Source organism: Carya illinoinensis, chromosome 6 (assembly GCF_018687715.1).
Source record: "Carya illinoinensis cultivar Pawnee chromosome 6, C.illinoinensisPawnee_v1, whole genome shotgun sequence".
Taxonomy (NCBI): Eukaryota; Viridiplantae; Streptophyta; class Magnoliopsida; order Fagales; family Juglandaceae; genus Carya; species Carya illinoinensis.
The window spans coordinates 34,336,105-34,349,679 of record NC_056757.1 but is presented as its reverse complement, the minus strand read 5'-3'; positions in this window follow the sequence as shown (position 1 = coordinate 34,349,679).

The window sequence follows — 13,575 nt, the reverse complement described above, 5'->3', positions numbered from 1 at the left end:
TTCTTTTTCCCTCAACTGTGCTATTCCTTCAACAGGTCAATTTCCAAAGCATACACAAAAAAGACAAAGCTGCCACTGTATTGACATGAATGATTCACAATTCCAATTTTTCCCTGTGACCATATCTCTATTAATATTTCTTTTGGCAAGGAAACTCCTATGATTAACATCATTCGTCCATACACGCAGCTTCAAATTATTTCAGGCCAAGTTTTTGAAATAGTTACGAACAAACATTTCTGGTTGAAAACGGGTGAAGATGGAACACAACACTCCATCCAATTGGAGCCATAATTTAATTTATTGATTCAACCAAGTTTTATACTCAATTCATTCTACTGCCTACTTCTCGCACAGGCCATATCAAAAGCCACCACCCCCCAAAAAAATATCCACAATCTCAAACTCTCAAAATCACAAACAAACATATGTTTAAGCTCAAATTAACACCCAAGCCTCGCAATATATAAAAGAATAATAATCAAGCTCTTCAAATCAAAATAACATCACGGGGATCTAATTAGAATAAATCTTAATGTTCGTTCTCATTTCTTCGCTTCAAATAAATAAACAATATTATACCGAATGAAAAAAGTGATACCAAATAGAATAATGGATTCAAGGTTGTACTTGATGATGATAATCAAGTTCACAAAAGAGTAAACGAATAAAAAAATGAATTTTCAATTCAAGAACGCATAAAAGGATTTTAGATGAGAGAACATAAACTCGCCTGAGTTAGCTTAGAACATCAGTCCAAACGAGAGAAAGGAATCTCTGGTGAAGTAGACTCTAAGCAAAATGAAAAGAACAACCCACGTACAAACTCATACTGAAAGAGCCACCAAATCCTTAAAAATCTATTGTCTTTTCCAAAACCTCAAGCCCACCACTGGCCCACTCCTCAGTTTTTTGTTTTTAACCAAGAAACAAATTAAAAAAGGAATCAAGGCCGACCATGTCGCGTCAGATCCTCTCTGCTTGAACGGACACTTCTCCTCCCTATCTCTCTGTCTACAGTTACGTAGTTTAAACTGTTGCGTAATGTCTAGATGATGCTCGTGCCTGTTGAGGATTCTTTGGTTGTGGCATTTACATACGTATGAGGGGAAGAAAAAAGTCCAATACAGCACATAAATGTACAGTGGGGGAACCTGGGCAGGCGTCAAACAGTATCCGAGCAAGGAGGGATATTTGGGACCCACGTGGCGGAGCAAACAAAACTGACGTACTCGAGCTGTACCCGATTTAGGTGGGATCTGAACCATCCGCCACGAAAGGTATAAAGGTGTACTGGGCAGTGCCACCGGGCAAACCATTACAAAAGATATTTGAATGGAATGACACTTGGCATTAGATTAAAGAGAGAGAAAGATGGAAGCTGTGGCTTATGGGACCCATAGCCGGGCTCTGGGCTCTCTGTAGTGTCTCTACTCTCGTGTACCCAATATTTCAATCTCCCCGGCCACCCCGCAGGGGGGTAAAGGAAGGGGATGCCGTTCATGAAAAAAGATATATATATATATATTTTTTTGTTCTGCTGGCGTCGGTAAAACTTGTCGCTTCTCTCCTACCAAAACCACACCGAGAAATTTTTGGTAATGTTGAGCTTCACGAAACATGAACATGCATAGAAATTCTCATGTTTAAAGTTGGTTCGTTTTCTTGTGCAGCCTTTAGGATGGAACTGATTAACGATCGAATATATTATTTTTTTAATTTCTTTATAAAAATAGTTAACTCATTTTATACATGTAAATACATCCTAGACTTACAAAACTCACATAAACATGTTAATTCATTATTATTTACACATAAACATATCATTTCAGATCAACCAAATACTTAAATGTGGGGAGGTTTGGGAGTAGAGATAGAATTTTAAGTTGAGATGAAAGTTTAAAAGATTAGTTTTTAGTATTATTATTATTTTAAAATTTGAAAAATTTGTATTGAGATTTGAAAAAATTGAATTATTTATTATATTGTGTGTGAGAATTTGAAAAAATTGTAATAATAATATGAGAATTTTGAGTTTGAGTTAAAATTTTTAGATTATCAAACCTACCCGTCTTAAAAGTCTTTAAAAGTCTGCCTGTTGGCTTTGATTTTCAAGGTTTAGGAACAGTCCTTTTCTTCTTTCTTCATTTTAGTTAATATTGGTAACGGTTATTGGTAACAAAAGTTATTTGATAATGAGTTTCTCATAACCCAACTCATGTCTAATTCCATACCACAAAGTAAAGTAAATTTCGTATAGTCATAGGTTGGAAGCTGTAAATTGAATTTGACGCAGACGTTGCAAAAAAGACAGCATTGTAGCAAACGTAGGAAGCCACTCCAGCAAGCCTAAAGTGTGCTCATTCATCCTGAAATGTGTATCATCCGAGACATGACATTAACATGATGTATGTTTTTTAGTAGAATACGATTTGAAACTAAACTTCTCCTCATAATGTGGGATTCGGGTATCAGTAACAAAGTCTTAACTAATCTATAGACCATAATTGTGTAGGTTTCAACGAAAAACCAACTAATCTTTAAGTGTTTTTTAGATAAAGAATTGATATGAGATGAGTTAAAGATAAAAAGTTGAAATTTAAAATAAAATATTATTATTGAATAAAGATTTTAAAAAATTAAATTATTTATTATATTTGGTATAAAAATTTAAAAATATTATAATTATGAGATAAGGTAGATTGAGAGTGTTTAAAACAGCCGCCTCTTGTATGAATTTTTTCAAGACCACGACGACGCCATCCCAAGAGTTGAAACAATGATCAAGCAGAAAGGCTCTGGTGATCAGCGCTCAACGGTTTTTCAATCTTCTGGTGGAGTTTTTTTTGTATTCTTTTTCTTTTTATATAATTTAAAGTTTGGTTGGGTCTGGGTGCTACAACCTTTTTTTAATCAAAATAAAAGACTAAAAAGGCAAGAAACAGACTTGGTCAACGGCTTTTGATGTGCCATCTATTCCTATTTCCTACTGCTTTGTTTTGTCTTGTTTTTGGCTGTTGGGTTGTTGGTGGTGCGTGTCAGATCGATCGGAACGGGCCGACCTTTTTTTATTATTGTTTATTGAAAGGGTCTCTCTGCAAACCATTGATAATAGACTGATTTCAAAAAGAAAAATACTATTTTTACGGAGGAGTTTTACCAAAATCCTCTGCCGAAAGTTGTTTTTAATTTTTTTTTAAAAATTTTTTCTACTTAATGATTAAGTTGTTGTTTTTTAATGAATGTGTATTTTTTTTTTAAATAAAAAAATTCTAAGTAGTTTTAAAAAATAGTGAAAAAAAACTTTTTTTTTCCTTTGGAACTTATGTGTAGAGAATTTCGGTAGAAATCCTGTGTGTATGTAGCTGTGTCTTTTCAAAAAGGAAAAGTCTTCTTGCAAGCACGAGCGGACCGTTTCGCGCACCAATGCTGACATGGAAAAAATGAAACGCAGCGTTTCATGAAATGGAGATTTCGTTTTCTGGGTTCATCTCTCTACGGTGCATTTTTGAAAGTTTTTCCTCCATCTGAACGAAGGCTCCTCCCCATCTGAACGATAACTCCTCCCCCATCAATCTCCCCACACACTCACTCTTGCTGAAGATTGAGATGTTCGAAGACTCCTCGCCCAAAGTTTTTTGTTCGTTGTTGTTCCTCTTCCTCGACTCTTCGGCGTAGATCCGAAGAGTTTTGAAAACCCTAAATCCTTCGAGCTCCTCAAAAAGCAAATGGGTCTCGCTTTTCATGCTTCTCTTTGCTCGTTTGGCTACTGCAATCGTAATAGAAGATGGTATGTTTCACTTCTACTCTACCCACCACCTATATTCTTGTCTATTCGTTCCAAATTTATCTCCCAAAGTTCAGATAAGATTTGCAATTAGTTTCCACCCCTCATTTGTGGGTACCCGTAATTTCTGGGTTGCTCTTCGTCATTTCTGAGATCTGGTAGTATATATTGCATTTGCTCTTTCCGACTTCACCTTTTCTGCAATGTGGTTCCATTTTGCGTTTGTTGTGGGTTTTCGTTTGGCAATATTGGTTTTTTCAGTAGTTGAAACTATATAATGTCTGATTTTTTCTGCTCTCTAGAGATAAAGAAATCACCATTTAGTATTTCATCGAACAATGAGGTTTCGATTTCTAGTTGATTACTCCATCTTTTTTCCTTCGGTAAGTTAAGTTGCGAGCCTTCATATGATGTAAGACCCATTCGTAGCAAGTTTTTTTGCACAAAGGAGTAGTGCTTTGAATCATAAGTTCTAGTAATGGTGTAACTAAACAGTAAACACAACACTCTCTTAGTGATTTCATTGTTTGCGAGTAGTGCTGATTATAGTTTTCAAAACCCAAGGAGCCCCCCACCCCACCACTTCTTGACTATTTCTCCTGTTTTACTAGATCAGTCAACACTTGATCAAAATTTTCTCAGACGATAAAGAACCTTGCATTTTTTTTTTACCTGGTTGTTTGCGATCTGATTTGTCGTGCATCTTTGCAGATGAGGAAAAATATTGTAGGATTAAAAAATCAATTTCGAGCCATGTTGAATGTGTGGAGGGGTGGGCACTAATAATTTTTGCTGCCAAAACATATAATGATCAGCACCATAGCTTCTAGGAACCCACTTCAAATACTTACGTACTGTGGCACATATGGCTTATGGAGTTGAATAGTTGAAAGCAAGTTGACCCATTTACTTCCCTTTTTTTTTTTCTTTTTTTTCTTTTTTTTCCCTTTCTGTGAGAAAATTAATTAATTGAGTTATGGCTAGTTTTTAATCTTGAGACCCGTAAGAGTTTTGGTTTTTATGTCCTGTTTGGCTTCCAACCTTAAACTTCCACCACTCATATTATAATATAAGTTGATCAGCTGGATTCTCATATTAAACATTATACTTCATCGTAGATTGGAAACATGTTTGCTGAACATCTCAAGAGAGAGTTGAGAGTCCACAACGACCAACTCGATATTCAAAAGCAACAAGCAGGCATCCGGCGTGAACGCACACATCTTCGTATCTATTGGGCAATTTTTATATTAATTCCTTTGTACTTGATACGATCACAGTTAATACCCACTGTGATTGCAAACTTAGTGTATAAATCTTAACACTTGCAAATTTGCACTTTAGACTAGTAGTTCTGGAAATGCCTACAATATTGTTAGAAATATATGTTGAGTATTTTGGATCACATGGTACGCTACTTTTGAAAAAGTAGGCAATCTGTATAGCTGAATGCGGCAGTTAGCTAATTCAAAGTGTTTGGGAAGCTATGAGAGTTGTGCTTGTGAAGATAGTCTATTATCACCTTTGTGGCAATTTCATTACATCTATGTGCAGAGATCTCTTTTTATCCACTTATGTGGAACAAGTAAAGCACAATCAGATATTTAATTTCTTTTCAATCCCATGATCACGTGTGCTAGTTATGTGGTACTAGTTAACCACCAATTATCAAGCATGACTAAACGAATGAGTAAATAAGCATGATCATGTGTACTAGTTAACCACCAAAATGGGTAAAGAAATGTAATATGAAACCATTATTCGCACTTTAGTGCACTCATGTACTCATTGGCAACTTTGAGCAAATAAAAGATGAATATAAGCATAATAAAATAAACAAATTATAAATTAACAAGACCCAAATCATCCATTATTAACATTAAAATACTCAACGATGTTAATGTGACTATCACCCAATTCTGGCAGTCAAGCATCGCTCATGCAGTAGCAAGAACTTCTAAAGAATGTATCATTTGGCTTGAGTTTTCATGCTTTTGGAATCAATTAAATTTTCCTGGAGCCAAGAAAAATGACAGCTTAATCTATCAAATCTACCCACGCCTAGAAAAATGAAAGCTAAATACAAAAGCACCAACATTCAGGTTAAAGAAGAAGTAGTATAAATTAAAAAGAAAAACAAGGAATAGAAATATCATTGGCGATAATTAAATGCGCTAGTTTATGTATCCTTTACAACTTCTAGTTCATCTCTGTAATACTTGAGAACATACAACAGTTCAAGTTTTTCATCAAAAAATAATTACAACTACAACAGCTTATGTTACCCATCAAAAAGTAATTACAACATCTAAAATTAGATTTTGCTCATCTCGCTCCACTAATCTGGCCAATACATCATCACCCAATTCCACTAGATGCCGAGCTGCTTGACTCTCCATCGTTCTTCCCCTTACTCTTCCTATTTTTGTACAAACGTGCATGAATCTATCCATTGTTGAACTGAAATCAGAGCACACCAATTACTCAAACGTAATCATGTAGCTTTGTAATCATATACTTTACTACAGCTATAGTCAATATAACGAAATATGATGCACACAAATGATGTTTCAATGAATCGAAGCAAGAACGGCATTGCATGCCCAAAATATAAATCATTAAACTTCGCTTTTTACTTTCCAGAAATAAAAAACACCAAGGAACTAGCACTTTTAACCGATATATTTTATTACAGAGTAGAATCAAATCAAAACTCACAAGCAGAACATTGGACTTATAAAGAAAAACTAGTGTTTCCTAACTTGCATAGGCGGAGGATTATGGGATATTTTTGCTTCGCATTTTGGGCAATTAGCAAGAAGATTTGACAAATGAGTATGCAAGTGCACTCGTGAATACGTAGCTATCCACTCTGTGATGGGCCATTAGTAGTGTAGGTTATATCTAGATATAGTGTTTGCTATTTCTGCAACATTTTGCACAACAAAAAATAGTTCTTTCTAATATCATTACACTGAAACTAGTAGCTGGAGGATCTCACTGAACATTTGCACGTGGAAACTATCTATAATAGTGCCTATCTAGTATATTTTTAATTACCTTAGCCATGTTTTAAGACAAGGTAGCAGGCAAGTGAAGGGTAGCAGACAAATAACTTACTGTTTCTTTGAATATGTTTGTCTAATCTGTTCATTCACTACTTTTCATTCAATATGCTTGTCTAAGGATGAATGAATGCTTCTCGTGCTACAGATTACATAAGCATTGTTGATCTACCCTCAAGGGTGAATATTTAAGAGATTAGACAAGCACATTCATTCAAGACAAGCACAATGTAAGCATTCACCTACTTTCAAGCATCATTAGGACAAACATATTGAATGAAAAATGTGAATATTTGATACATTAGACAAGCACATTCATTTAAGACAAGCAAAATCTGTTCATTCACCTACTTTTAAGCATTCATTCAAGATAAGCATATTGAATGAACTGTGAAAAAGCAAGATATTATACAAGCACATTCATTCAAGACAAGCACATTAGTTCATTCAGTTATAGATTTGTCAGATATTCACAATGTCAACAAATGACACATATGCAACCATAACCCATAACCAAATTCCAGAACCAACTTCAACGTACTTGGAAGTTCACTTAAGACCCCCTTAAAAGTACTTCTTTAATTCTAACACAAATCCACCTGGGCAAGAAGATTAAGTGAAACTATAATTTGGAGTTCACGTAAAAGAAGTTTAATAGATGAAAAGAAACAAGTCCAACAAAATCAAATGCATAAAAGAAGTTACAGAAATTTCTAGAGCAAAGGCAGCATAACAATAAATTATTGTAAAAACTATAACATAATTGTTATAAATTATTGTAAAAATAGTTATATGCCCATCATTCTCCTGTTAATCCACAAACAAAAATTACTGATCTGGCACTTGTATCGTGATCAATCTTTTCTATAAGAGGCATATTTGCTATAATAATGAGATTTTCATTTATTAGTTCTGGTAAAGGGGTTTATTTATCAAACAAAAAAAAAAACAAATTATGGTAAAGGTGTTTGTATTTTCCCTTTTGTATCGACAAAATCATCTCCAATAGCTCAAGTGTTCTATTGGCAGAGTTGAAAAGAAAACCAAGCACATAATCACGCAGGTAAATGAAAGAAAACAAAACAAAATACACTTCACTTCACATTCCCAACAGCTTGCAAGTTCACAACCAAAAATTGTCAATTTGTCGTATAATTTGAGATGCAAGTTATAATTTATTTTCCAGGTTTTTAATGGACGAAATATAAGTAAAAGCCTCAATTTTTTTTAAACAATGAGAAAATACTCAAAGGCGACGGCTTAAACATCATGTTACAAGAGGATTAGGGAGGGTAAAATTCACTTTTGTTGTAATAAAATCTTTAAAATAAGCAACATTGAGCCAATAGACTAAAAAAGTGGAAGCACATACCTTTTCGGCAAGACTTTTCCTTTTACATATATGTTGGGTGCGAGAAAGTGAGATAGAGAAAGTGATAGAGGAGTTGGCAAGTAGAGACGAAAATGACGGAGGAGATCCGTGGAGGTGGTCGCGAAGGAGATCCGCCAATTTGCAGTGAAGATGAAAATGAAGAAAATACTGTGACTTTCCATGGAAGTGGGTGCGATTTTCCTGCTGAGACTACTGTGAATGGCAAATGTAAATTTTGAAGCTGATCAGAGAGAGCTCTGTAGTGTTCTAGGAAGAGATCAATCCGAACAAGTAGCTGCAGATAGAGAAGGTGAGAGATGAATGGGCAAGCAGAGATGAAAATGGCGAAAGAGATCTGTGGAAGTGGTCGCAAAGGAGGTGGTTGCCACGGATGGAAGAGAAATCTCAAAACAAAAATGGCAGGACCAGGCTCTCTTTTGAAGCATGTTTCGTGCTTTCCCTCTCTTTACTGTTTTGCTTTTTTTTTTTTTTAACTTACCACGTCATTAATAGTCCGCATTTTCGTCCGCAGCCTGCTTGCATATAGAAGAACTCTTTCAAAAATGCATCTGCTTTTTTTTAAGCCATGATGGCGTTTTGATTTCATGAACGAAAATGCTCTAAAGGTTTTTGGCATGCATGAATGCTTTCCAGAGGGTTGTTTTTATAATTGAATTCAATGAATCTCTTAATAATGACAAATACAAGTTTAAAAAGCAAATCTCTTCGTTATCTGAGTTACCTACTTTCATTAGAGGTAACATTATGCTTGACACAGGGGGTTTTCCTTATATTCAGAAAATTCGTCGAGGCCGCTAGGGGGCTTCTCTCCAGGTTCGTACTCCTAGCCCTTTTTTTAAGTTGGTATTCACTATATGTTTGTGACGGTCTTTTTCTTGCAGGTTGCTGCTGTGTTTCGGTCTTGGTTTTCTTTACGGTTTTTGTCTCGTTGCTGAGTTTCTTTGGTTTTTTTTATGTCCGGTTTTGGTCTTATTTTAATAATTGTAATTTCAGGTCTCTGGTTATAATTACGGTTTTTTTCTATTAAAAATGATGACTTTTTAATAAAATTGAGATGGATCACAATTGGACACCTTAGGTTCCTTAAAAAAATAAAATTAAAAAATAAAAATAAAAATAAAAAAACAATCCCCTTGGGGATGAATTTTTCAGTACAAATATTACTGAACTCCAATATTTGCTGCAGATTAAAAGGATTTCTTTACTTCCTCCGCTCATGGTTTTCTTGATGTGCAACAATGACAAACTATACTGATCACTTTATGGATATCTTACATTCACGTAACAAGAATATGTTAACAATTGTGCTCCTTTTTAGTCTCACACCGGTAGATATGTAAATGAGAGGCAAATCTTAAGGTTATAAATAAAAGGTTTAGCCTCTTAGTTTAAGTGTATCAGTCAAATACTTAGTTAATAACTTTTGATTTTAGTTAAATTTCTCTATTATCTATTTTTATAAAATGGAAAAAAATGTGAGTTAAAGTTTTGCTAATGGGGAAAGCTTTGTAGGTGTATTTGGGGTGAGGAGAGAAATTGTGTGATTGTAACAATTTTTCACATAGTGAATTTTCTTCTCTGAGTCTGGTAATTTTTCTCCTGTTTTAGAATTTCCACGTAAATTTCTTGTATTGTATTATTTCTCTATTTTTCTTGTTATTCCTGTAAATGGTAGATCCTAGGGGGTGAATTTGAGAGGTCTAAATTTCTAACAATTGGTATCAGAGCCACTAGGTTCTTTTTGTGGGATGGAGTTTTGGTGTAGTAGTGTGGATATGTACAGTCTAAGGAGGTTCTGTTTAGGAGATTAAAAATTTTAAGTGTATCCATTGTGACCCTCTAATCTTTCTTGGGAATTGACTTAGTGATATACTATTCATTTTTACAATAAATTCATCAAAGCAATGTCAGGAAGTAAGGTTTCAAATCTTGTCAGATTTGAGGTGGAGAAATTTGATGGGAGAATCAATTTTAGCTTGTGGCAAGTATAAGTCAAGAATGTCTTGATTCAATCAAGATTGCACAAGGCTTTAAAGGGCAAACCAACACCTGAAGTCAGAAGTGAAACTAGCGACTGGTGAAACGGCTAGTACAATGAGCAGATTCGGTAAGTGGCTCCAAGTTAGTAAATGGAGATATTGGTATTGATGTTAATGTTGTGTCTTTCTCCATGAAAAAAGAGACATGTACATCCTCATGGCATGTCGTTAATTCCTAAAGTTACCATGATAGAGGATGTGTTAATGTTAGCGGGTCCACAAGTTTGCACATAGGCATTGGTTTGGCATTGATGCAGGATGTGTAGTAGAAATTCATGTCGATGGCTAATGAACTTCTAGGAGAGCCAAATGTGGAAATTACACCATAATTTTTTAGCAATGTTGTTTTTCGACATGGGCCGAAGTGAAATGTTTGGAATTGGTTTATTCTGAATGGGTATGCTTTTATAGTGAAGCATGATAGCAGAATCTATGAAGATCTTCATTGAGGTGGAGCTTGGCTGTGGGACCGGTCAAAGTCGCAAGGTGGAGATTGTTGACAATTGTGCTCTTTTTTAGTCCCACACCAGTGGGTAAGTAAATGAGGGGCAAATCTTAAGGCTATAAATAAGAGGTTTAGCCTTTTAGTTTAAGTGCACCAGTCAAATGCTTAACTAATAACTTTTGACTCTAGTTAAATTTTTCTGTTGCCTATTTTTGTAAAATGGAAAAAGGTGTTAGTTAAAGTTTTACTAGTGGGGAAAGCTTTGTGGGTGTGTTTGGGATAGCTTTGTGGGTGTGTTTGGGATAAGGAGAGAAATTGTGTAGTTGTAATAATTTTTCACATAGTGAATTTTCTTTTCTAGATCTGGTAGTTTTTCTCCTGTTTTAGAGTTTTCATGTAAATTTATTGTATTGTTATTATTTCTTTATTTTTCTTGTTATTCTTACAAATAGTAGATCTTAAAGGGTGAATTTGGGAGGTCTAAATTCCCAACAGAATCATCTACAGACTAATTTAGTAAAACTCCATACTTGGATTCTGCAAACTCATCACCTCGAACCACAGCTAGGACCTGCAAAAGTTACCCCCCCACCTACTAAGCAATATTGGACTACTGTATATAGAGAAGAAAGTCATGGATAAAAACAGGAAAGGGATGATGGGATTATCAGGAACCTTCATAAATATTCTATCTGATTCTTACCTCACTCATAGAATGTCTCCAATTCTTAGCATTTTTCAGACAGCAGAGTGCAGCATTGGCCATATGCTGAACCACTTTTTTATCACTAGTATCTGTTAGTCTGTGATCCATCACTTAGCTAATCGAACCCTTTTGGAGAAGTGGAATTGCCTGTTTTTTAAAGAGAAAAACCAGTGTGTTTATTTGGAATCCTAGCAGGCAGAGTAGTGTAAAGAAAAAAAATACTTATTTAGAAAGTTTTTTCAAAGTGATTCAATTCCTTATTGGTGATTTCTCTAAAAGATAAATGTTTTGCTTTATCTATAAAGAGATTACACAAAAGTAACCCACAAAATGATGTAACTTTATATGGTATGCTAAATTATAGAGTTATTTTTATCATAAAGTAGATCTAATAGATCACATGAGGCCATGTTATTTTGTAGATTTAATTTTATATAATCTCTTTTTATCTGTAGCACTTCTCCTATAAAATAGCCTACATGAAAAACTAAAATATTATGTATTTTCAATTTGAAGAGTTTTGTTTCAAGTGCTTTGATGAAACCACCACATGAAGGTTGCCTAGAAGTCTTACCCAGTCCCCGAACTTCTGGCCATTGCCTCGGGCTTGGAAACAACGGGCACTCTTTCCAGTTATGAGCTCAAGGAGGAAAATCCCGTAATCGTGTATATCTACAGGAAGATGTTCATCTTCCTCAAGATTTTTGCCTCTTCCTATTATTGATAATGTAGGAAAGCACCAACCTCGTTCTTTAGGCACTCTCTGTAATATGGCTGGAGATTAATTTTGTATTGTCCCCTTTTTTTCTCAATTTCTAACTCAAGCTCTTCAGGATCCACTTCACCTAGCCCCGGAAAGTCTAATCTTTCCCCTGCAAAGATAGTTTATTTTAGGCATACCCAGAAACCATAAAAGAAACTAGAGTTGAGAGCATTAGAAAACTTGAAATTATTTTGATAAAAGATGTGAAAGTAAAAGGATTTCGCTGCATGCATAAAAACAGGAATACTTGGCGTTATCTTGTCTTTAGAAACACTCCAAAACTATATTGTCTATTTGTCTCATGCCAATATTATAGTTTCCTCAAGCATTAAGATTATTTTTTTTTAACCCACAAATTCATGGGGACGACATTGTTGAGTATGTAAGATGTGAACTTTACGTTGTTTCTCATGTTTTTAGATGTTTTCGAATTTGTTGTTTGGATTTTTTTTTTATTTTTTTATTTTCTGGTTTTGGTCTATTCAACATTATCGATCTAATTCCCAATTACAAAATAACAAAAATAATGTTATATACAGTTATAAAATGCGTAAATATTGTGTAATCGTTTTGTAAATGAGTGAGATCTATTATTAAAAAATTAATTTTTTTATGTGAATCTATTATTTATTCTTTTTTTTTAAATTAATTGTACAATATTTATACACTCACGACTGTAACTATCGTTTCTCTTTTTTTTTAAAAAAAAAAATGCTTCTATGATGCACAGAATATGATTTTTTAAAAAATAAAAAATATTATTACGATGCAAATAATATGAAATTTTAGATTAGGTATGGAAATAATTTAAAATGTGAATAGTAATAAAATAAATAAATAAAACTAAAAAATTTATAATTAATAATGAAGTTGCTTACCAAATACAATCTTAAATCTTTCCTTGCCCTCTTTTATTATGGAGATGATAATATACTTACTACCTTCTTACTACATTTTTATTATTTTAGTGTATTTAAAATTTTTATTTTTTTAATTATTTTCTTTTAAGTATTTTTTAAACACTCTTAATCACTAAAAAAATAAAATATATATATACAATTTCATTAATAATTACGGGTGTAACGGGTTTGGTTTGATCCGGTTTTAGACAAAATCTAAGATAGAACTGATAATACCGGTTTTGTATTTTTTAAAACTGATTACGTACTGACTATCTCTTTAAATAGGTACTTCCAGTTTTACCCATTCTGGTCCGGTTTGGTCTAATTTTTTGATTTTAATATATTAAATATATTAGTATTATTAATGTATTTATCAATAGAAATATGTTGATAATTTATTAAGTAAGAAAATGTATTTAATATATATATTTTATATTTAAAACATATGATCAAATAAATATTTATGTTTAAAATT